Below are 26,066 nucleotides of genomic sequence, written 5' to 3'. Positions count from 1 at the left end.
ATAGAGGACAGTGCACATTTACATTTACATTTAGTCATTTAGATGACGCTTTTATCCAAAGCGACTTACACGTTTTGTACAACAAGACAGCAGGAAGGGCATACCTCTATCAGCTGAGTAACAATGTTCATCAAAGTGTTGAGTGCTATTGTTGGTTAGTATATTAGGACAAGTGCATGCATGACAGTAAGGTTAGTTAGGGTAAGATTTTTTATTGATTTTTTTCATTTCAGATAATGATTGAAGAAGTGCGTCTTTAGTCGACAGCGAAAGATTGGACGGGTTTTTGCTGTCCTAACTGTGGTGTGGTGGGAAGTTCGTTCCACCATTGTGGGGCAAGGACCGAGAATAGGCGACTTCTCTTTGATGACCCTCCCGGAGCTCGGATAGGAGTAGGTCTGAGGCGGCCAGAGGATACAGAGCGTAGGGGTCTGGAGGGTGTGTAGTTAGAGACCATTGACCAGAGGTAGGCGGGAGCTGTTCCCTTCGCCGCACGATATGCCAGGTCGAGGGCCTTGAACCGGATTCGAGTGGACATGGGGAGCCAGTGCAGGTCCCTGAGAAGTGGAGTGACATGGGCTGACTTCGGTAGGTTTGAGATCAGGCGGGCCGCTGCGTTCTGAATGAGTTGAAGAGGCTTGGTGGCAGTGGTCGGAAGGCCAGCAAGCAGTGCGTTGCAGTAGTCGAGGCGGGAGATGACTGTTGATTGGACTAGGAGTTGGGTGGCTTCTTTTGTCAGGAATGAGTGGATCCTTCTGATGTTGCTCAGGAGGAATCTGCAGGTTCTGGTTGTCGCTGCGATGTGAGCGGAGAAGTTCAACTGGTCGTCAAGGGCAACACCAAGTTGTTACCCTTCGAGAGGCCCCCTTGTCCTCTTGCCAAGTTGCCAGGCCGTCATTGTAAATACGAATTTGTCTTTAATTGACCTGCCTAATTAAATAAATAAACTATAACTATGATTATTTAGCATTCAATAATGATGACTGGAACATGACTGTGTTTAAAAACATTTACCGGTAACTCTTGGAGTGGAGTAGAAACAGTTCCAGCCTCCCCCACCCTCTCTTAGGCCTTTCACACCGGCCGGGCTCCGTGCTGGAGCCGGTTCCCGATTGTAATCTCGCACCGGCCGGCGTGTTCACACCGGGATTAATTGGTTCAGAACGTGACAAATCGGTGCTCAGCTGGCACTGAAAAATAGTTGGTTTTTCCTCGCAAACCGTGACATCATCAGTGGCCGTGTCATATAGACCACTGCACTTCCGCGTTACATTGAAATCGGGGAGGAGATAGCAGGGGGAGTAAATTAATGAATGTGGATGAGAGCCATAGGCGGCACGTATGTAAGGCCAGGCGAGGCTTTGCCTTACCAGATCATTATGCTGGGAATCTTGAAATGTATAATATATGCGCAGGCTGCTGGCTATTGTGTGTGTGTTGTGCTGCAGCCCGCTGGCCGAGGTGTCAACGACGAAGGTGTCAATCGGTGGCAGCGTTTAACATTCCAGGTACAGGCAGTAACCAATCACGCATAGGCTCAGGTTAAATAATGTAGCCAATCACATCATTCACATGATCATCCTGATCCCGCAGCGTGTATATTTTCCCCAACGCAGTTTCACTTCCGCGTTCGGTTTGCTGCGTTCTGAATCTCCGACCGCCGATCCTTTGTAGCGAGGTAGTTAATCATATTGGATGCCTTCATTTGAACAATTTGTATTGTATGAAATCAGAACCTGGACAGCATCGTTTGCGTGCAAGCAAAAAAGAAAAAGGAAACATTTTGCGCGCTCCGCGGCAGTCATAGGCGGAGTTTGAACTTGACGCCAGGGGGTGCGACTGCTTGGCGAACGATACGATTTTTTTTACCTTTATTTTATTATTTTAGCGTTTTTACAATGCCCTAACCCCTAATTTTTTATTTTATTTAGGTAGTACAGCAGCACACACACACACTCACACACACAGCACTACGGGGGATCATTTTTAACTGACTTACTCTTAATCATTGACAAAGTGACAAAGATAAAGAAGGAAATACTAAAATAAAAAGATCACAACAAGTATATTGCTGCTCCACTAGACCACTTGACTGTACCAAACATGACATACAAAAATAACAAAATACTGTGCAACACTCTGCCAAGCGCACAGCCGCACACACGTATGCATACAGTAGGTTGTCAAAGGCTGTACAAACAAAAGTTCACATTTTCTAATAACAGCATTATTAGACATGCCAATCCAACGAAAGATGTGCTGGTCGCGCTGGAGAAAAGAAAAGAAAAAGATGTTGCGTTTGTCTTTTACATGTTATTTGTTATTCTAAGATGCTAATTCATCTGTATCTGGATAACCAATGAACGGATTCTGTCGGGGCAGGTAGCGTTATTTCGGAGAAATTGATATCTATAGTCTGGTATATTTTTCGTCCATGAAAAATGGAGGCTCTAATTATTATTATTCATAGAGACTCTCGAGCAATAATAATTATTACAGCCTCCATTTTTCGTGGACGAAAAATATACCAGACTATAGATATCAATTTTCCCGAAATAACGCTACCTGCCTCGACAAAATCCGTGCATTGGTTATCCAGATACATTAATTATCATCTCAGAATAAGTGGCTTTGTACAAGCATTACAATGTACTATAGCGCGGGGCATTCTGCTGCTGCTGCTGCGAATGGTGGTGCTTGGCCGCGCGTTAACCCTTTCACTGCCACACTACAGAAGGTTCGCCTTATAATGTGACAACTACTACTATTGTCGTATCCATAAGTTCCCTGGCAGAATACTTGTGAGGACAAAGGTATACAAAGAGGAGAGAACCATTTTAAATCGAGCACTCATGCCGGCCGACAAGCCGGACACCGCGGTTGTTGTTAGCACAATAGTAGCCCACTGTGATGCACCGAGTGGGCCACCATTGATCAACATGCAGCGATGTGTAGCTTGCATGATGCGTGTGCAGTACACAGGTCTGAGAAGAGGACCTGCACATGATAGCAACCGGGAGCGTCGCGGAGCATTCCTAGATCCACTTCAACCAGCCGAGCGTCGGGAGCTCCAGCAGCTTGTCGATGTGCTAATAGCCTGGAGCCAGCTACCGTTAGCTTGCAGAGGCTATTAGCACACCGACAAGCTGTGTAGCCAGCAGGCTGAATGCTCCGCGACGCTGGTTGAAGTGGATCTAGGTAGCCAGCAGGCTGAATGCTCCGCGACGCCCCCGGTTGCTAACGCCGGCCCCGGCTGGTGCTAACTAGCTAGCGATCGCTCCCGAGTCCCGAGAGCTAACGCCGGTCTGTCTGTCGAAGAATGGAGGCGGGCATTACTAAAACCACAGAGCCAATCACATCACCGTGCGCTATAAACAGCGCCCTGTGACGTGCACCAGGTCGTCAAATCAACATGACCTGATTTACTAGAGGCAAACAGGGGATGGGCTGTAGCTGAGGAATTCGTCAATATAGTATTTAGGCCCAAAAACACATTGATACGAACTCCTATTACTATAATACAATGCTAGAGACTGAAAAATGACATTTATAACGCATAGCCCCTTTAAAGTGGCTGCTAGTGTGTGAGCGTGTACAGTGTGTGTGTTGTGTGTGTGCTCATGTGTGCTTGTGCATGGAGAGTTCAGTGTTCAAGGCTCTGATGGCCTGGGGGAAGAAGCTGAGCCTAAGTCTCTCTGTCCTCGTTACTGGTGCTTGCAGGCGTTTGCCTGACCGCAGCAGCATGAACAGGCTGTTGTTGGGGTGGTGAGGGTCTTTCATTATCCTGCAGGCTCTGGATTTGCACCTCTTGTTGTATAGGACCTGCAGGGTTGGTAGTGCAATACCCGTGGTACGCTCGGCTGAGCGCACCACTCTCTGTAGGGCCTTCTTGTCCTGTGCCGTGCTGTCGCCATACCAGGCAGTGATGTTTCCAGTCAAGATGCTCTCTACAGCTCCGGAGTAGAAGGACTGGAGTATCTTCCCAGATACTCTGAACTTCCTTAACTGTCTCAGGTGGTAGAGGCGCTGCTTCGCCTTTTTTATGACTGAGTCTATGTGTGTTGTCCATGTCAGGTCCTCTGAGATGTGGACCCCCAGGTACTTGAAGCTGCTCACCCTGTCCACGGTAGCCCCGTTTATCCTCAGTGGTGTGTGCGTCTCCTGCTGTCTCCTCCTAAAATCCACGATCAGCTCCTTGGTTTTACCAATGTTCAGGAGCAGGCTGTTGTCCTGGCACCAGCATTCCAGTACCTCAACCTCCTCCCGGTAGGCCTTCTCGTCGTTGTCCGAGATCAGCCCCACCACCACTGTGTCGTCCGCAAACTTCACTATGGAGTTGGAGCTGAACTTGGCCACACAGTCGTGTGTGTATAGTGAGTACAGCAGGGGGCTCAGAACACAGCCCTGGGGGGACCCGATGCTCAAGGTGATGGTGTTGCAGGTCTGACCCCCCACCCTGACCGCCTGGGGCCTTTCGCTCAGAAAGTCCAGTATCCAGGCGCTCAGAGCGGAGCTCAGACCCAGCTCGATCAGCTTGTCCACCAGTCTGGTGGGGACTATGGTGTTGAACGCTGAGCTGTAGTCAATGAACAACAATCTCACATAGCCCCCCTTCTGGCGGTCAAGGTGAGAGAGGGTGCTGTGCAGTACTTGGGAGACCGCATCATCAGTGGACCTGTTTGGCCTGTATGCAAATTGCATAGGGTCCATATCACTGGGGAGGGAGGCACAAATGTGATCCTTGACCAGCCTCTCGAAACATTTCATGGCCACAGAGGTGAGTGCCACTGGTCTGTAGTCATTGAGACATGTTGGGGAGGGTTTCTTTGGTACTGGGATGATGGTAGACATCTTGAAGCAGGCAGGGACCACTGACTCCGCCAGGGATCGATTAAATATGGCGGTGAACACGGGCTAGCTGGTTAGCACAGGACTTAAGTATGCGTCCTGTTATTCCATCTGGGCCAGCAGCTTTTCTGGTGTTCACCTGCATAAATGCTCTTCTCACACTGTGTACCGACAACGAGAGAGCGTCCCCGCCCCCCCCGCGGTTGCCCCCCCCTCCACAACAGCCGGCGCTCCAGTGATGTCACTAGCCGTTGATCTAGCGGCGCCACTGTCTGCACCAAACCGAGCGTAGAAAGAGTTGAGTTTGTCCGCGAGAGAGGCGTCGTCGCTCCCCATTGAGGGGGCGCTGACTTTGTAGTCAGTTATTGTCCTCAGTCCCCGCCATAAGCCTCTTGTGTCGTTTTGTGCCATTTGTGTCTCCAATTTATCAGCATATGTCCATTTTGCAAGTTTTACAGCCTTGCGCAGAGTATAGACTGTAGCCTTGTACTCCTCCATGTTTCCCGACTCTCTGCCCAGGTTGTAGGCAGTGGTGCGGGATTTCAGAGCTGCCCTGATAGTACTGTCCACCCACGGTTTCTGGTTAGGGAAGACCCGCACCTTTTTAGTAGGGACAATACTATCAGCCAGTGTTGTGATGAAGCATACAACGCTGTCCGCGAACTCGCTGACGTCACTGGCGCCTCCTTGAAACATGTCCCAGTCGACGTCCTCGAGAGCGTCCTGAAGCGTGGCCTCTGATTGGTCGGTAAATTTTTTTGTCTCACGTGACACGACGGCATCACGTGATCTTTGTTTGTAAGCGGGATAGAGGATAATGGAGTCATGATCCGATGTGCTTGTAGCCCCCGCCAATGGTGGAGCCGGTACCGCCTTGTAGCCGGCTCTGAACGGGGTGTAGCAGTGATCGAGTGTATTCCCTCCTCTGGTGGAGCAGGCGATGTGTTGAAAAAAGGACGGCATCACTTTCTTCAAATTTGCCTGATTGAAATTACCAGCTACAATCATGGCTGCGTCCGGGTGTTTAATCTGGTGCTTGTTGAGATTCTCCGCCAATTCCGCCAGGGCCCTGACGGTGTTTGCTTGGGGAGAGATATATACTGCAGTCATGATGACCGCTGTAAACTCACGGGGAAGGTGGAAAGGGCGACATAGAATGGAGAGATGTTCCATGTCCGGGGAGCATGAACGGGAGAGTACCTTTACCTCCTTGGGGCTAGTCCAGCCATTGTTCGTAAGGAGACAGACCCCCCCGCCGACGCTCTTACCGGAGGCTTCCGTGCGATCCGCTCGGAAGACGGTGAAGGAATCCGAGGGAGAGACGCTGTGATCCGGAGTCGCTGGCTTCAGCCATGTTTCCGTAAAACACAAGATGTTGGCGTCTCTCACTTCTCGTTGGAATCGGACCCTCGCTCTCAGATCGTCCATCCTCCCCTCCAACGAACGTGCATTCGCACGTGCATAACTGAGTTTTGAACCTGGGACCATAGGATCCACAGGCAGCGCACTAATCATTTGAGCTAAACGATCCAACGTTAACTGTGAGTGACTAATCCATCATTTACACTTGTCAAGTTCCAATTGCGCTTGTAGTCCAGTATTGGCATTAATAAACCAGATGTCATGCTAATATGTCATGTTCTACAGTAGGACTTACTACTATGATACCCATTAAAACAAGTAATTAGAATAATAGAAGTCTACTTTGCTGGAACGATTAATTTCAAACGTATACAGTGCGTGTGTGTGCGTGTGTGCTTTTGTGTGTCCGCTCGCGCGCTGAGGCTCAATAAGCCTTTCTCCACGCATTATGTTTACCTCCGCCTGAGTAACACCCCGTTGATGACGGAGACGGTGGAACGTTGGTTCTGCTTAAATAGGTTTAAACGTGAGCTGGTTCGCCAGAGAGGACCAAGGTTCAGAGGCTCCAGAACGGAGCTGGAGCTTGAACCGGAGCCCTGGCGGTGTGAAAGGGCTATCTGAGTACTTGAAGTGTACTGACCCACCAGTTAGCACAGAGAGATATAGACCTCAGAATGTCACAGCGTAAACATCCTACATGGACTAGAGCTGTCCCCGAAGCCTGTTTTGGGGATTCAAACTTTGGCAGGGTTTTTCGAACGGACGTTTGAACCATCGTTTTTAATCATGCAAAAAATTTGCTCCTAAATAATTTTTCTGGTTCAGTAGGCTACTGTCGAGTCTTGACTTTAGGCACATAGCGCACATTAATGCATAACATTGAACAGATGCGAATATTTTTGCTGCAGTCAAAATGGTTATTAACACATTCAAAGCCGGCCGGATATGACCAAATTAGGGCTTGTAGGCCAGCGCTTTAATCAATGGGAGGATGGGGAAATTTGCGAGTGCTTAAAATATATCTTAAATGATGGCTATGGGTCTAATACACCCGTCGCTTATCAATGACTTGCTTGCAGTCAACATGTACGAAACGGATAGTTTTTTCATCTGTACATTTCCGTTTTATACCGTTTTGAATACAAGTATAGTTTTGGGGATTTCTAGTAATTCCAGAGAATAGCCCTTTAGTGGAATACACAAAACACATGATCATTTCTCGGCTGATTATCGAATCTTCCTGAAATCAACGCTAGACCATCATTATTATCCTGGCTCGTGCATACATGAAATGGCCCTCCCCTCCACCCCCCCCCCCCCCCACCCCCACCTCCTGCACCCAACGGAAAATAGCCACACATACACACACAGATACAGCGTCGATCGGGGTAGAAATACAGATCAACGATCAAATGTATATATAATGTTCTTACCTTGTATCTGATGTAATGCAAAAAGATTAATCCAATTCCTGATCGCCATTCCAAATATTGATTGCGTTTATTGATCCAACGTTATAGTCCAAAACACATAATCCACGCGCCTCCCAGCCTCCCCAGTCAATGTGGTAACACGATAATGCTTGCCCGAGAAGGGAAACCCGGACTGGAGTTTTTTTTCTGATGCACATTCCCAGCCAATCCAATCCAATGATGTGCAATACCATCCGGGAGACGATAGGCGGCTGTATTTGCCCTTTTGCTAGCTCAGACCCATTCCCAACGATAACATCAGGTTGGATGGATGAAAATGAATGGATATCGATAATAAAAGAAATAACGATTAAAACCTGACTATGCTCGTGATTGGCACTCAAGCGATGGCGAGTTAACCCGACTATACTCGTGGTTGGCACTGAATGGGTTAATATCTACTTACTGGTCACAGGAGGCTTCAATAACGTTTGGATGGTAATCCATTTTGTGAATCCATTATCCATTTTTATCCACTTTTTCTCCTCTTTTTCTATTTTTCTTCCATCCCAATTTAGCCGTGCCAATTCTCCCCTCCCCTGTCTTGAACGTTGCTCGCATGTGCCCCCCACTGGCCGGTTGTAGGGAGGATAGAAGCCCATCGCATGTCCCCTCCGATACATGTGTAGGCAGCCAGTCACATCTTTTCACCTGCCAGCACGGACCCTCATTTGGCGAGGAGTAACGTGTAGGAGGCTCACACTGCCCCTGCCATTTTCCTGTCTCTGCTGTGCAGGCGCCCCAACCGACCTGTAGGAGTCGCTGTTTACAACGTCCAGATTACCACCTATCGACTTCCCACCCGCTAACTCTGCCAATTGAGTTAGTATGACGGCCGGCCCGCGTCTATGCTTTTACCAAACGGTTCGTGTTTCCGCGTTCCCGTTTTGCGCTCTGATTGGCCACGCACGTTTCTGGTCATGTGACATGTGCGCCCAATCGCATGACAAGCAGTGTCTTAGCCCATTTCCTTGTCGAACAGCCTGCAAATGACCTAACGCCTAGTTTATCACTGGTTAAGCTTAGGCGACTCTTTCGCAGTTGGTTATGGTTAGAGTTTGGAATCAGGGCTGAAGTTCTATCGCCATGCTCTAAGACAAACTCTAACCTTAACCAACTTCGAAAGAGCGCCTAAGCTTAACCGTCCAAAGAACTTGCCGTCACACGATTGGGCGCACATGTCACATGACCAGAAACGTCAACGAAACGTCAGTGGCCAATCAGATTTGCAAAACGCACGAACCGTTTGGTAAAAGCAATGAGGCGGCCGGCCCAAGCCGGAGGCAACGCCGACAGCCGGATTCGATACCGGTGTCTCGTGCGTTGGTGACGAGCGCAATGTCCGCTGCGCCACCCAGCCGCCTTTGTGAATCCATTTGTTGAAACAACATCTTTGTTGGCCAACGGCTCCTGCTATCTTAACTCATTGACTGCCAGCGATTAGCCTCATCCTGTAGTAGCTACTGCCACCGCTGTAAACAATGGGAGTCGCTCACCTTGTTTGCAGGGCTATAACTATATATATTTATAGCTATGGATGCAATACTATGGCCCATTTGATATCGAGTATCTATCATTCAAGATGTGAAAAAGGAATATTTTTTCCATCCATACATTATCCCGTTTTATACCGTGGTGAATATAAGTATGGTTTTAGAGCGGTTTAGGGTAATTCCTGGAAGGCTAGTAATAGGCCGCGACGCATATTATACTTAATCCATTGGCATTTCATCCCTATACACGCTACAATAAAAAATTCAAATGCATATGATCGGTATATTATGTTCCATTGACGTTGTAGTGAGGATAGAAGCCTTGCATCACATGTTCCCTCCGGCACACAAGGAGGCAGCCTGTCACATCTTTTCGCCTGCCAGCGCAGACTCTCATTGGCGAGGTGTAACGCATGGGAGGCTCACACTACCCTCGCCACTTCCTGTCTCTGCTGTGCAGGCGTCTCCCAACGGACCAACCGACCTGTAGGGGTCGCTGTCCACAACGTCCAATCCCCACCCATCGACTTCCACCCGCTGACTCTGCCAAATGAGCCAGTACGACGGCCGGTCAAAGCCGAAGGCAATGCTGAGACTGGGATTCGATACCGTAGTCTCTTGCATTGGTGACGAGCGCAATCTCCGCTACGCCACCCAGCCGCCTAACATTACATTTATTTTATAAAAATTATAGATTTTTATTTATTTTTTTACATGCCAATGCGCTGTCACCTACCCATGACCCCACGTTGGGTCATGACCCGTAGTTTGAGAACCGCTGCTTTAGATGCACAGACACACTTTCTTCAGTTTGACCCATACCGATATGGGGTATATTCACATACATGATTTGTAGATGGAAAATACACTTTCTGTAACTGTCTTAAGTACACATTGTAAATAAGAATATTGATCTGTTTTATCCAGTCCAATGTAAACCCTTAGTATTAACAACATACCTGTTGCGTTAGTCCTTGTGTCAAGAGTTGAGCCAACTAGAGAATAAAAACATTTCTATATATACTGTATATCTCTTTTTCTTTGGTGGTAGGGTTACCCATTTATTTACATGTGGATCACTGATTGTGACGGTAACTCGCGGATTGCTGTGTTGGTCAAGTCTTCACTTAGCGTTACCCATGTAAACAGATGTAAACAGATGTCAACAGCTCCAGAACACATTCACAACTCATATTTGTCCGTCGTCTGCCGTTGTAGTCCTTGTGTCCAGAGCTCATCCAATCAATTAGAGAATTTAAACGTGTCTCCTAGGTTTAGATCTTCAAGTCAAGTCAAGTCAAGTGTTCCTTTATTAATCCAGACGGGTAAATCCAGCTGTCATAGCAACATGGGGGAGGAGGTACAGTACAGGCAGAAGAGAATAATAGCAATAGTAGCGGCTCAGGAGGTAGAGCTGTCGTCAGAAGGTTCCCAGTTCCCAGTTCCCAGTTTCCAGTGCCTCTGCCGTCTGTGTGTGAATGTGTGAGTGAATGGGTGAATGTGAGGCATAAGTTGTAAAGCGTTTTAGATAAACGCGGTTATATAAATGCAGCCCATTTACCATTTAATGAACATAGAACATAGTAACATAATTTCTGTGGTGGAGTGTAGTCAATGTTATACCCTATAGTTATAGTGACAGTGGCTCAGGAGGTAGAGCAGTCGTCTGGTAATCCGGAGGTTCCCGGTTCAATTTCCACTCCTCCCGGGCAGCGTGTTGAAGTGTCCTTGAGCAAGACACTTAACCCATAATTGCTTCCGATGTGCAGGTTGGCACCTTGCATGGTTGCCTCCGCCATCGGTGTGTGAATGTGTGAGTGAAAATCATGTGAGGAAGAAATTGTAAAGCGCTTTGGAGCTATATAAAGGTACTAGGGCTGGGCAAATTAATTGTGTTTCAATTTCATGAGATGACTTTGACTGTTACCAACTCTACCACAACATGTGATGACTTTGACTGTTACCACCTCTACCACAACATGTGATGACTTTGACTGTTACCACCTCTACCACAACATGTGATGACTTTGACTGTTACCCCTAGTTCCTACAACAACAGTTCCTCTATTACAACATATGGTGTCTTCGACAGTTCCAATCAGTCGATTTCAGAGGGTGACTGTCTGCAGTGTATTCATTCACTTGATTAGTGTTTATTTGTCTAGTGGAGTTTTTGTTTTAAGTACTAATAACTAAAACCAGCAACAAATCATCTCCATTTATACAATGGCATGCACATTTCTTGATTCTGATTGGCTGAAACCAGGGGTGCAGTCGTAATATGGGCGGAGGCCAAACGGTATCCTATTATTATGCAAAGTCTAGGCACTTATCACCTAGACTTTGCATAATAATAGGATGCGCGCACTTCGAAGCCCAAACGCCGTTTGACCGCGGTTGCCCAGCACTGCACCACTGGCTGAAACAGTCAAGTTACCGGTTGTTATTTCGTATAACACACTCCACGTGACCCCAGATCCCTCCCACAACCGAATTACTTATTTTTTTCTGTCTGAATCAATCCGCCATAGATAGAAAAATGGAAGTATGAATAGCTCCAAAAAAGATACAGTCAACTGGAATATGTTAGTTCGTTACATACACATGGATTATGTAATTAATTTGTCATGACCCATTGTGAAACAAAAGACAAATCGCGGACATAAATCAGATTTGATTGATTGATTGATTGAAAATTGTATTAACAGATTGCAGAATGGGTACAATACAGTACGGCTCAATACACACAATTGTTAAGGGGATGCAGACCAGAGAAAGACTTTCGTTTTGTTTACATCAGGGTCCCCCATTTTCAATTCATCATAACATATATGACATACATGACATACAGATAGACAGTACTGCTACATCTATACATTTATGACATACCAGATTTACAAATACAGTACTGTTTGTGATACAAAAAGAGTCTAAACAAGAGAGTATATACATTTGACGAAGAAACTGTACATTGGAGGAGGTTGGGTAGGTGGGGTGGAGGGGGGGGTTGGGTAGGTGGGGTGGTTGTGGGGAAACTGTACATTGGAGGTGGTTGGGTGGCGGCGGGGGGATGGGTAGGCGGGGTGGGGGGGGGGGGGGGGTAACTGTACATTGGATTATCGACAAAACCTTACTTGGTCCCAAGAAAAGGGTCTTGTGTATTATTGGATTAAGACATTTACTGTACATTGGAGGGGGTTGGGTTAGGACATTTACAGGGGCCAGTTTCAAATTGCAGTCTCCCGTAGGTGCTCTCTTTTGGTTTTGAAAGTGGGTAGTGATTCACATTCCTTTACAGCTGTGGGTAGGGCGTTTAGTCCCTTGTTTGAGCCAAATCTGGGTTTAACATGGTTTGTGGAGCTCCCTCTGGTGTCTACTAGTGGATCTACTATTGGATCTACTTTCTCTGTGGATGGTTTTGTGAATAAATCTCCATTATGCTTCAATTACTGTGTGTTTATTGTATAGCAATAAGGTTGGGTGAATTGGGTCATTGTATAAACGCATTATATCACTTGAAGTCGTGTGTTATACAAATTAGATCACGCCTATGGGGGTCTAACGACCCTCGGATGCGCCTCGGGCATAACAACCACCCATAAGTGTGATCTAATTTGTATAACACACTCCGCTGCGTGATGTAATGCTTAATTGCGAAATGGAGGCCATCAATTACTGTACCTCTCCATTAAACCAATCTAGAGGCACGTGTCACCTACAACTTCCTCCTCCTGTTTGATCATCTGACAAACAGCGTGTATGAATCACGGCTGCCTTCATTACTACAAAACAAGCACGTGTTTGACAGATGAACATCAGTAGTGTGTGTCTTCATCATGCGGCCTGCCGCCCTCTTGTTGGTCCGGTTGCAGGTGTTTGGTCTCTCTCTGCTGTGTTCTGTGTAGAATAATATAACACACAGGGCTGTGGCGCTGGGCGACAGACCAGGCCCCTCTGATTATATTTATGAAATTCAATTACTGTGACACAGACAGATGGAGGCGCTGTCAGGAGGGACGACTGTCATTTGTTAGCATCAGCGGATACGTCAGCCAGGGGGTCAGGTGGGACCAGAAACTGCTTGACGGGAAACGAGAGAGAGAGGGAGAGAGAGGGAGGGAGAGAGAGGGAGAGAGAGGGAGAGAGAGAGAGAGAGAGAGAGAGAGAGAGAGAGAGAGAGAGAGAGAGAGAGAGAGAGAGAGAGAGAGAGAGAGAGAGAGAGGAGAGAGAGAGAGAGAGAGAGAGAGAGAGAGAGAGAGGAGAAGACAGAGAAGTGGAGTAAAGAGAGAGAGAGGTGGCGAGAGAGATAGGAGGGAGAGAGAGCTATAGAGGGAGGGAGAGAGTGGGAGAGGTGGGGGAGAAAGAGAGGTGGAGAGAGACAGAGAGAGAGAGAGGTGGAGAGAGACAGAGAGGTGGATAGAGAGATAGAGAGAAAGAGAGAGAGAAGTCAAGTCAAGAGTTTTATTTGTCACGGCATACAATCATACAGTGAAATGCGGGAGGTTATGCCCGCAGCAATTGTGCAATAATACAAGTAATAAGAATAAGATATTTGTGCAATAATACAAGTAATAAGAATACGACATAACAGGTATAATGTACATAACGTTTACAAAAAGCATGGTAAAAGACATGCTAAAGTCCTGCAATACAATGTTAGCTACGGATGAGGCACTGGGTCTTATGTACACTACTATACAATACTACTGTATACTATCCAATCTACAGTTATACTATATATCCTTATGGTATCTTGCTATATCCATCTATTTACTATACAAGAACAGTGGCGTCGCGTGGGTAAAATAACAGTCACCATGTACAGTATGGCTCGGCGGCCAGTCAAACCAAGCAGTCACCATGTACAGTATGGCTCTGCGGCGTTACTACTATGAACAAAACAAAGCCAAGAGAACAGTTTTGACTCTTCAAATAAAGTGACTATATTTATTTTTCCAAATAAATATAATTTGAGTCAATCACAAAATTCACAATCCGTCAATGTCATTAACAATGTGTTTCCCTGAACAATGAGTGAACTAAAAACCAACAGGTATTGTGCTTTGTCAGCAGATAAAACATTTGTTGCTATAGGAGAGGAGACTGTTGTGGTCTTGGTCCATGAAACAACTATTACTTGGCATTTATAGGACAGCACGCCTCAAAAAGAATTAAATAAACCAAACAAACATCACAGGTACATATGTCCGTGGTGAAACTTACGTGCTGTGATTGTTACGTGTCTGGTGCGCCCAGCAATCCTACTGTAAAATGCGGAAGCAGCCATTTTAGCGATAGCTCAGTGATTCTTTTACTCGTTTATAAAAATTATTTAAAATGTTTATTAGCAACGCCGAGCTTTCAAACCCTGCCGCTTGTGTGTGAAACCCTAATGGAACGCTGGGTAACTTTGAAATTTATATCTGATATACACTAGATCTAGTGTTAACATCTGGTTTTCCAGTGTCCAGTTTAATCATAACAAATGCATGTTCATCTGATCATCTTGCTGTTATGTTTACCTTATCTCTGTTACTCCCCACACCCAAATCCCTTCCCCCTGCACGTCTCTCTCGCACCATTAACCCCTCGACTGCCAGTAAGTTCTCCACTGCCTTCATAGCTGCCCCTAACACCTGCACTATTGAAGCCTCTCCCTCCCATCTTAGCACTGAAGAGCTTACATCCCTTTTCAACACCACCTGCCTCTCCACTCTAGACTCTGTAGCCCCCCTTAGACAGAAAAAACCTAAGCCTAAAGGGCAGCCCTGGCTCAATGATAACACCAGAGCCCAGAGAAAAGAGTATAGGAAGGCAGAGCGGAAGTGGAAACGTGACAAACTTCAAGTTTCACTTGAAATGCTTAGGGACAGGCGCATTAACTACCAGCTAGCGGTTAAAGCGGCGAGAATCACATATTTTTCTGACCTCATCAACAACTCCCACAACCCCAGGACCCTGTTCACTACCATCAACTCTCTCATTAGCCCCCCCCCCCAGCACCTGCCTGGATGTGTCCCCAGCTAAGTGTGAGGAATTCTCAAATTTTTTCACCACCAAAGTTGAAGATATCAGAAGGAACATCACACGTAACTTAGCTGTCCCTCTGGTCTGCTCATCCACACTGACCTGCTTTCAGCCCATCAGTCTACTCACCCTCACAGAGATAGTTTCCTCTATGAAACCTGCAACCTGCCCCCTTGACACTGTTCCCACTGCTCTCCTGAAACAGGTTTTTCACACAACCGGTCCCAGCATCCTCTCCATTATTAACAGCTCCCTGGCAACTGGTACTGTTCCATCCTGCTTTAAACATGCAGTAGTCCAGCCCCTATTGAAAAAAACAAACCTTGACCCAACCCTTCACAGTAATTACAGGCCCATTTCCAAGCTTCCTTTTCTGTCAAAAATACTCAAAAAGGTTGTTCTGTCCAATTGTCTCCCTACCTGCACCAGAACAGCATCCTGGAGACATTTCAGTCAGGGTTCCGGACTGGCCATAGCACAGAATCAGCCCTCCTTAAAGTGTCAAATGACCTACTCCTCGCCGCTGACAACCGTGACTGCTCTGTTTTAATGCTGCTTGACCTCAGTGCAGCTTTCGACACTGTTGATCACACCATTTTATTAGATCGTCTCCAACATGGGGTTGGTGTCAGTGACACTGCACTAGCATGGTTCTCCTCCTATCTCACAAATAGAAGCTTTGCTGTCAACATCGCCAACTGCTCCTCCCCCTCAACTTCCCTCTCCTGTGGGGTCCCGCAATGGTCCATCCTTGGCCCGATCCTGTTCTCCCTCTACATGCTACCCCTTGGTCCAATCATTCAGAAACACAACATCTCCTTTCACTGTTATGCTGACGACACACAGCTTTACGTTTCCCTGAAACCTAACAACCAGTCTCTACTTAACAGTCTCATATCCTGCCTGGATGATGTTAAATGTTGGATGGCACAAAACATTCTACAACTAAATCAAAACAAATGCGAAATAATCCTCTTCGGTCCCCCAGACGCTGTCACCACCCTTACCAACAGCCTTGGCAACCTGTCCTCCCTGGTCAAGCCTTATGTCAAGAACCTAGGTGTCATTTTTTATCCACAATTTAAATTTGACAGACAAGTGAAAGGCATGTTTTTTCCAACTACGCACCATTGCCAAACTCAAAGCCCTTTTCTCCCCTGCAGACCTTCAGAGAGTCATCGACGCCTTCATCTCACTAGATTAGACTACTGCAACTCCCTCTATATAGGCAGTAACCAGTCTTCCCTGTCCCGCTTACAGCTGGTACAAAACGCTGCTGCCAGACTGTTGACCGGAACCCGCAGGAGAGACCACATCACCCCTGTCCTTGCCTCCCTTCATTGGATCCCAGTACGCTACATGATAGATTTTAAGGTTCTCCTGTTTGTTTTTAAAGCCCTTAATGGTCATCCCCCCTCCTACATCTCAGACCTCCTATCCCCCTATTCCAACACCAGGTCCCTCAGGTCAGCCGATCAGAGGCTCCTGACAGTCCGGAGGTCTAACATCAAGCTCAGGGGGGGCCGTGCCTTTGCTATCGCAGCCCCTGAACTGTGGAACAGCATCCCCACCTCCATTAGGCTCCATTAGATGCCTTCAAATCGAGGCTCAAAACCCACTTCTACCGACTAGCCTTTCCCGTTCACTGACTCATGCCTTGTTTTCCTATGTGTTTGCCTGTGTGCCCTCCCATAAAACGGAGTGTGATTGTTGTCAATATGTATCTATGTGTATCTACCCTCTGTACAGCACTTTGGTTGACACGCGTCATGTGGAATGTGCTATATAAATAAATCTGATTGATTGATTGATTGATTGAGAGAGAGTGAGAAGGAGAAGAGGGAGAAAATTCAAAAAAAATAATTATAACACAGAGATGAAAAATAATGATTTTTTTAATTATTATTGTAAACTATAAAAAAATATATAATTTGTATTTAAATTAAAAAATATTATTTTAATTTACATTTTTTACTGTTCATATTTTTCTGGGGAAGCCTGGCTTCCCTTGGTTCCAGGAATATTCGCCACTGTACAAGAACCACTCCAGTTTTTTTTAAGTGACCTTTTCATTGTGTAAAGTGACCGTTGAGTGTGAGCGTGTGCAGCATGTGTGTGTGTGTGTTCATGCTAAAGTGACTGTTAGTGTGTGAGCGTATACAGTATGTGTGTTGTGTGTGTGCTTATGTGTGCTTGTGTGTGTAGAGTTCAGTGTTCAAGACTCTGATGGCCTAGGGGAAGAAGCTGAGCCAAAGTCTATCTGTCCTAGTTGCTGGTGTGCGCAGGCGTTTGCCTGACCGTTCAACCCAACAGCTTGAACAGGCTGTTGTTGGGGTGGTGAGGGTCTTTCATTATTCTGCAGGCTCTGGATTTGCAACTCTTGTTATATAAGACCTGCAGGGGTGGTAGTGCAATACCCGTGGTACACTCAGCTGAGCGCATCACTCTCTGTAAGGCCTTCTTGTCCTGTGCCTTGCTGTTTCCATACCAGGCAGTGATGTTTCCAGTCAAGATGCTCTCTACAGCTCCGGAGTAGAAGGACTGGAGTATCTTCCCCCGATACTCTGAACTTCCTTAACTGTCTCAGGTGGTAGAGGCGCTGTTTCGCCTTCTTTACGACTGAGTCTATGTGTGTTGTCCATGTCAGGTCTTCTGAGATGTGAACCCCCAGGTACTTAGAGCTGCTCACCCTGTCCACGGTAGCCCCGTTTATCCACAGTGGTGTGTGTGTCCCCTGCTGTGTTCTCCTAAAATCCACGATCAGCTCCTTGGTTTTACCAATGTTCAGGAGCAGGCTGTTGTCCTGACACCAGTGTGCCAGTGCATCAACCTCCTCCCGGTAGGCCTTCTCGTCGTTGTCAGAGATCAGCCCCACCACCACTGTGTCGTCCGCAAACTTCACTATGGAGTTGGAGCTGAACTTGTGTACACAGTCATGTGTGTATAGTGAATACAGCAGGGGGCTCAGAACACAGCCCTGGGGGGACCCGATGCTCAGTGTTCTCTGATGGTAGTGTTCTCTAGTGGTAGTGTTCTCTGATGGTAGTGTTCTCTGATGGTAGTGTTCTCTGATGGTAGTGTTCTCTGATGTTAGTGTTCTCTGATGGTGTTCTCTGATGGTAGTGTTCTCTGATGGTAGTGTTCTCTGATGGTAGTGTTCTCTGATGGTAGTGTTCTCTGATGGTAGTGTTCTCTGGTGGTAGTGTTCTCTGGTGGTAGTGTTCTCTGATGGTAGTGTTCTCTAGTGGTAGTGTTCTCTAGTGTTAGTGTTCTCTGATGGTAGTGTTCTCTGATGGTAGTGTTCTCTGGTGGTAGTGTTCTCTAGTGGTAGTGTTCTCTAGTGGTAGTGTTCTCTAGTGGTAGTGTTCTCTAGTGGTAGTGTTCTCTGATGGTAGTGTTCTCTGATGGTAGTGTTCTCTAGTGGTAGTGTTCTCTGATGGTAGTGTTCTCTGTTAAAATGAAAACAAAAGGAGAAGCTAGTCGGGTCTTTTTCACAGTCAGGTGCAGCTCTCTGTTCCAGAGCCTTTTGTCAGTGAATAATGGATGAAGGACGGAGTCCAGGGAGGAACTGCTGACAACTCTGCACCACCTTCATCCTGAGGGGAAGAGGAGAGGAGAGAGAACGGCTTGATGCAAAGTAGTAGCAGGGAGAGAGAGAGAGAGAGAGAGAGAGAGAGAGAGAGAGAGAGAGAGAGAGAGAGAGTGACACCAAATAATGCATGCAGAGCAGAACTAGGAAGATACCCATTAATCATCAAAATCCAAAAAAGAGCATTTCAATTCTACAATCACCTAAAAGAAAGTGACCCAGACACACTCCACAACAAAGCCCTCACCTACAGAGAGACCCTTGAGAGATGCCCTCTCAGCCAGATGGTTCTGGGACTCTGCTCACAAACACAAGCAGAGCCTGACCAGACAGAAACCACACTGGACTAAACAAAATAAAATAAACTAAAAGGAAACTATCTGACACATTGGAAAGAATCAACCCACAACCAGAGCAAATTGAAATGCTATTTGGCCCTAAACAGAGAGTACACAGTGGCTGGCAGAATACCTGAGCAATGTGACTGACCCAAAACTAAAAAGATCCTTGACTAGGTACAGACTCAGCGAGCACAGCCTAGCCATCGAGGAAGGCCGCCATAGGCAGACCTGACTCCCAAGAAAATACAGACTATGCACCCACTGCACACAAGAAGAGGTGGAAACCGAGCTACACTTCTTAACAACCTACCCACTATACCAAGACATCAGAGACATATACTTCCCACAAATTGCAAACACCCAAAGAGACTTTGAAAACAAAAATAACTCAAAACTCCCATTCCTACTGGGAGAAATACAACAATGTGCAAACACAGCAGCAATATTTGTGAGCTGCTGTGACAAGAAAAGGACATCCAACGGAATACAACCACCATAAAGACTGTCAATCATACAAGAAATCCCTTCTGTAATGTACTGATTTATTTTGATTTCTCTGTTTGATTGTTCTGTTTTGTTTGGCTTTGGCAATGTAAACGTATGTTTCCCATGTCAATAAAGCCCATTTGAATTTTATTTAATTGAAATTGAGAGAGAGAGAGAGAGAGAGAGAGAGAGAGAGAGAGAGAGAGAGACAGAGAGAGAGAGAGAGAGAGAGAGAGAGAGAGAGAGAGAGAGAGAGAGAGAGAGAGATCCAGACAGGCAGAGGGAGAGAGAAAGAAGGAAGGGAAACAAATTAAGAAAGAAGGGTGAAAAAATTAAAATAAAGAAAGATAGAAGGAAAAAAAGAAGGAACAAATTAAAGAAAGGGGCGCCTAGGTGGCGCAGTGGGCAAGGCGCTCGCCACCAACGTAGGATATGCTGGGTTCGAGCCCAGCTCTCGCCGTTGCTACCAGCTTGGCTGGTCGTTCATACTAATACAATTGGCAGTATTAGGGGGTGGGAAGCTGGTGGGTGGGGATCGGACGCTGTGGACAGCGACTCCTACAGGTCGGTTGGTGCGCCTGCGCAGTAGAATCAGGAAGCGACGGGGGAGGCGTGTCCCTCCCACACAGACCCTCGCCACTGAGAGATCGCGCTGTGCAGGTAAAAAGATGCGACGGCTGCTTCCTCGGGGACACGTGATGCAAGGCTTCGTCCACATTGCAGCCGGCTTGTGGGATGCATAGTCTAACAGCGTTCGAGACAGGGGAGGGTAGAATTGGACAATACGAAATTGGGGAAGGGAGAAAAAAAAAGAAAATGGGGAGAAAAAGTAGATAAAAAAAAAAGAAATAATGTAAGAAAGAAGGACAAAAAGAAAGCAAGAAAGAAAGAATATGTTACAACATCCCGAAACCTTCTGTCTCTCTCCAGATGAGGGGTTGGATCTCCGAGCTGGACTAGCATAATTCTGGTCTGTTGACACCCAGCCTCACATCTCACGTTCCGTCATTATAGGCTGCTTCCCAATTCATTGTACGTGTGACATACATAAAAGTATGTACATCATACTAGATACTGTTCAGTAAATCATACTACATACTTACTTTTCAGTACATGGAGTGCAGTATGTGCAACATACATGCAACATACTTGGAGGACCTGCAGACCTGCAGGTGGAAGTGGTCGTTCATCACAGCAGAAGAAGCTGTTTCCACGTGTCAGCCATGCAGTCAGGAGGTGTAGAGTAGAGTAGACGACTTTATTATCCTCTGTGAGAAAACGTGTCGTGCAGCGTCATTTACAACACAAGAGAGACATATTCAACACATACAGTACACGTGTACGTAAATAAAACATGAAATAAAAAATTATTATATTAATTAATTAATTAATTAATTAATTAATTAATTAATTAATTAATTAATTAATTATCAATCATTGTTTTGGGGGGAAACACTATTTTTATTCTGTACCTTTCTAAAAGCTTAGTGGATATATGTAACGGTTGTGACAACGTCACCTAAAACTTCTATGCCCCAAGTGGGAGTCGAACCGCGGTCTCCCACACCGCAGGCAGCAACACAGACCGCTATACCAAGAGGTGAATCTACTACTTTGCAACGTGTCTATCTGTCTTTGAGGATGTGAGAGTGAGTTTAACCCATATAACTGCTACTCACCCCAGCCCTTCTTGACTGCGCTTCACGATACCATCCGTTACACTCACCCTCTCAAACTCACTCCACTCCACTCAAGGCACTTCGATGCCCCGAGTGGGAGTCGAACCCCGGTCTCCCACGCCGCAGGCAGCAACACAGACCGCTATACCAAGAGGTGAATCCACTACTTCGCAACGTGTCTATCTTTCTTTGAGAATGTGAGAGTGAGTTTAACCCATAGCACCGCTACTCACCCCAGCCCTTCTTGACTGCGCTTCACGATACCATCCGTTACATATATATATAAATGATTAGTCTACATACATTTTTTATCTATAGCACCTTTAATTCCATGATGTGCTCATGCATTGTCCATGTTCAGTTCATTCCACTTCAAATAATAATTCGTTTAATTTATAGAGCGCTTCTCAGTAACCCGGAATCGCTGACATGTGCATGTGTGTGTGCGTGCACACGTATGCCTCTGAACGTGCAAGGGTGCAGATGATTATGTTGAAACATTATGTTGGGCCATAAGGATAGTTCACATTGCAGGTTATCGTGATCACACAAACATATTATTTTTAAAGTCTAAAACATTAAAGTTAAATGATCTTGTGGAATTTAAAACGGCACAATTAATGTATAAAGCAAAAGGTCATGTACTTCCAGGAATCATTCAAGAACTGTTCTTTGATGGGGGGGGGGGGGGGGGTTATAATCTGAGGGGAGAACTCAATTTAAAAGTTCTTAGTGTATTAATGTACGCACTACCATGAGCAGACACTGCATCTCAATATGTGGAGTGAAACTGTGGAACAGTCTGAATGTGGTGCTAAAGCAATGTCCAAATATGAGACAATTCAACTGATTTATAAGGAAATTATGTTCACGGGGTACAGAGTTGAGGACTTGATATTCACGGGTGTTTACATTTTTATTTATTACATTTTTATTTTATTTTTTCATGTTTTACATATATAGTTATTATTATTATTTTTGCATATATATATTTGTTTTGAAATGTTTTAAATTAGTACACTCATTTGAGTAGTGGAAAAGGGGTAGGATTAAATAAGTGTATACTTCTTCCTACTCCTTTTTGAACATGTAAATTGAGTTATGTTTTGCTTTTGTTTAGTTATTTATTTTGTTTGAGTTATGTTTTGATTTTGTTTAGTAATTTATTTAGTTTGTATTCATTTACATGTTCGAAATAAAGATTTCAAATCAAATCAAATAAAAAAAAACATAGTCCGTATATAATTACTGAAGAGCCGTTTTTTATTTTAGAAAATCCGGTCCCACCTTCTAGCCCAGTGGTGCCCAACCAGTCGATCGCGATCGACAGGTAGATCGCGGGCTGATTTCAAGTAGATCTTGATTAATAAAATTTGATTATTAAAAAAAAAAAAAAAAAAAATTTTTTTTTTGCTAAATCAACTCTTCCTCTCCTTGTTAACTACAACAAGCAATGCTGTTTGTTATTTAAGATGAGGTCGGACTCGGCACTGACAGATTTGTGTTCATTATGCTGCTTTTATAAAGCCTCAAATGACGGCTTACAATATACAATTTTGGCTGGTAGCTCTCGGGCTAGGTGGTAAATAAAAAAGTAGATCTTGGTTCAAAAAAGGTTCTAGCCTTTCCTTTGTGTCTCACCCCTCCTCCCTCCTTCACCTTTCTCCAGCCCCTCCCTTTAACCCCTGCCCCTCCTGTCTCATCCTCCTATCTCCTGCCCACCTACTACCTGACCCACCCCTCAATCATGTATGAAGATCGATGTACAAGGATGGGGGCCACTTCGGGGTCCCATGCCGGGACTTCCGCTTGGGGTCTTCTGAAGCCATATCTCCTATTTTTATTATTATTATTTTCTTTTATTTGGGGGAGCTTTCTGTATTTTTCACCAATCCCAATTCAGTCGTTATGCCAATTCCCTTCCTGGTCGTTTTGCGCATTGCCCCAGTGTCGCCTGGGGAGGGTTGTAGAACTACCACATGCCTCCTCTGATACATGTGGAGTCGCCAGCCGCTTCTTTTCACCTGACAGCGAGGAGTCTCACTGGGGGAACTTAACGCGTGCAGAGGTTCACGCTATTTCCACCCAGATCCCCTCCGTGCTGAACAGGCGCCCCGACTGACCAGTAGGAGTCACAGTTTTACAACGACCAGGACACATAACCCTACCGGCTTCCCACCCGCTAACACTGCCAATAATTGTGTTAGTAGGGACGACTGACTAAGCCGGAGGTACCGCTGACAGCTGGATTAGATCCCAGAGTCTCTGTGGTGGTAGCAAGTGCTTAGTCCACTGCGCTACCTAGCTGGTGCTGCTTGTCACCCTGCTGGTCACCCTGCTGGTGCTGCTTGTCACCCTGCTGGTGCTGCTTGTCACCCTGCTGGTGCTGCTTGTCACCCTGCTGGTCACCCTGCTGGTGCTGCTTGTCACCCTGCTGGTGCTGCTTGTCACCCTGCTGGTGCTGCTGGTCACCCTGCTGGTCACCCTGCTTGTCACCCTGCTGGTCACCCTGCTGGTGCTGCTTGTCACCCTGCTTGTCACCCTGCTGGTGCTGCTGGTCACCCTGCTGGTCACCCTGCTTGTCACCCTGCTGGTCACCCTGCTGGTGCTGCTGTCACCCTGCTTGTCACCCTGCTTGTCACCCTGCTTGTCACCCTGCTTGTCACCCTGCTTGTCACCCTGCTTGTCACCCTGCTGGTCACCCTGCTGGTGCTGCTGGTCACCCTGCTTGTCACCCTGCTGGTGCTGCTGGTCACCCTGCTTGTCACCCTGCTGGTCACCCTGCTGGTCACCCTGCTGGTGCTGCTGGTCACCCTGCTTGTCACCCTGCTGGTCACCCTGCTTGTCACCCTGCTGGTCACCTGCTGGTCACCCTGCTGGTCACCCTGCTTGTCACCCTGCTGGTCATCCTGCTAGTCATCCTGCTGGTCACCCTGCTGGTCACCCTGCTGGTCACCCTGCTGGTGCTGCTGGTCACCCTGCTGGTCACCCTGCTGGTCACCCTGCTGGTCACCTGCTGGTCACCCTGCTTGTCACCCTGCTGGTCATCCTGCTAGTCATCCTGCTGGTCATCCTGCTGGTCACCCTGCTGGTCACCCTGCCACACTGCTTCCTGTTACATTCTAATAGTCGTGGGTCATATAGTTCTCTCTCTTCCTTCCTCTAACCTTCCTCTAAAGTCAGGTGTTCCTACAAAGACAGGATACAGGATGATTTCTCCAGTGAATCAGATCTGTTTGTGTTTATGTTTGTTTGTACATGATGTGATAGTTAGTGAACACATTTACATGAGGAATAATCTGTTGTGTCAGAAATATTTAATGTTTGCATGATTTTCAGCAATACTGATGAATGTTAAAAGTGTATTACAGAAAATATACTCTAATAACTATGGTGCCCCTTCTTATTGATAATCAATTCAATTGATTGGATTAATTTCCATATTAGTAGTAGTCATCAGTGGCGTTTTTATATGTAAATGTTGGTGGGGCAATGATTTTTTCTGGCCTGGCGGTAGGCGTGTGGGGGGGGGGGGGGGGGGGGGGGGTGAAAGCGGACGTTTTTAGTGTCAAAAAACACCTTATTTATTGCATTCTGGTGATTTATTTGCACTTTGTGATGGATTAAATTAACTGCTATTATAGAGCTCAACGCCACTGAGGGCCACACCAAAGCACACATAGACAACCTTTTAGGGATTTTACGACAACCACACTATGACAACAACCTTGTCTTTAACACTTTGCCGCCCAACACGTATAAATACGGGTTTCGAATCCATGCGTTGTGGACAGAATCACGTATAAAGCCGTGGCAAGTTGTTGTTGATATCCAGTCACAGTGGCTGGTGTGGACCCAGACGTTTGATTTAAATGTTCTCCTCCAAATTCACGACTGCTCGAGTAAATAATCCACCTTGTTAATTTTCACGTAACATCACTAGCTAGGTAGTTTACAGTAGCTGTCGTTAGCAATGAAAGGCTTCTTTACCGACTGTAATCCGACGCCAGCCAATCAACTTTGAAATACGAAATGACGTGCACTTGGGGCTAGGGGCTCCGAGCCCCACTTGCCATCAGATTGATGTGGTCTACTGTGAATGATACAACACCCTGAGCATGCACACTTGGATTTTCCCACGTACAGTACACCCTGCATTGATAGAGACGGGCTAGCCCCATTCGTGCTATTTTAGACCTAAATATCGGGAAAATTACGCAATCTGAAACAGCAAGGCAGAGAGATGACGTGAACTAAAATACTAATCAAATGTATAGCAATTTAGTAAGATGCTATATCCAATCATACATAATACATTTGAGCAAATAATAGGCAAATCTTTAAGAATGAATAACATTTTGTCTGCAGTCCTTTTTGGTGACACTGGGTGGGGCTCTGCCCCTAATGACCAGTCGCCACTGGTAGTCATACAGATTTTGATTGATCAAGGTCAATATAATTCATATTTATGAATTATGTTTATGCTACAGTGTTGTGTTGAGGATAATCTCGTTTCCCCCCCCCCCATATCGGACACCTTATTCAAATTGATAGATTATCTGATGTAATTTGGGACTACAAAAAGCTTCATAAATTAGTATAATTTGGGTAGTCCACAAATACCCCATACGCGTAAAGAGACACAATCCGTGGTTAACATTTTAGATCAGGGGCTGGAAACACCTCTAGCATGTCTAACACGTTCAGTAAGTGTCTATTTAATGATCACAGACGGTATCTATTTTTTTACATGTTCCCTTCTAAAGCCT

Source organism: Notolepis coatsorum (assembly GCF_963971535.1).
Source record: "Notolepis coatsorum genome assembly, chromosome: 18".
Classification (NCBI taxonomy): Eukaryota; Metazoa; Chordata; class Actinopteri; order Aulopiformes; family Paralepididae; genus Notolepis; species Notolepis coatsorum.
Note: the sequence above shows the minus strand (reverse complement) of the source record.